The sequence below is a fragment of the Egretta garzetta genome, unplaced genomic scaffold (assembly GCF_000687185.1).
Source record: "Egretta garzetta isolate BGI_Z169 unplaced genomic scaffold, ASM68718v1 scaffold19, whole genome shotgun sequence".
NCBI classification, from domain to species: domain Eukaryota; kingdom Metazoa; phylum Chordata; class Aves; order Pelecaniformes; family Ardeidae; genus Egretta; species Egretta garzetta.
In genome coordinates, this window is record NW_009260768.1 from 1,656,527 (window position 1) to 1,657,005 (window position 479).

Genomic DNA, 479 nt, shown 5'->3' on the forward strand with positions numbered 1-479 from the left:
GGTGAGCCTGAACTGCTGCAAGTGAAGCCCCGTGTCCCCAGGGGCAGAAAACACGGCCCCGAAGGACAGACGGGAAAGGTTTGAAGGGATGCTCAAGGGCAGAGAATGAGGCGAGGTTTCTCCTCGCTCACCCTCTCCCCTTCACTATTTAGACCCGATCCCAACTCCAGCACCCACCTTCAGAGCACCCTGCGCCCGCCCGCCGCGCCCCTGCCCAGGCCTCTCCCACCCAGCAACCCCACGGCGGGACCACCGCCTCATCCGGAGCTTATCCAAAATGGAAAGAGCTCTGCGAATAGCTGGAGGTCAGGAAAGCTGGATTTGCAGTGGGAGGGTTTGTCCGGAGGCAGCTGCCCCCCAGCTCCATGCACCCCCCCCGCCATCCTCAGCCGGGATGTGCTCCAGCCTCGGGAAGGGTCATAGACTCATAGACTCATAGAATCATGGAGGTTGGAAAAGCCCTTTAAGATCATCAAGTC

General features: G+C 60.3%; 1 protein-coding gene across 1 annotated transcript in view; it reads right to left on the minus strand.

The window, feature by feature from the left end:
- Positions 1-479, minus strand: part of SLC39A11 (solute carrier family 39 member 11) — a 115,202-nt gene that overhangs the window by 4,125 nt on the left and 110,598 nt on the right. The window lies entirely within an intron of this gene.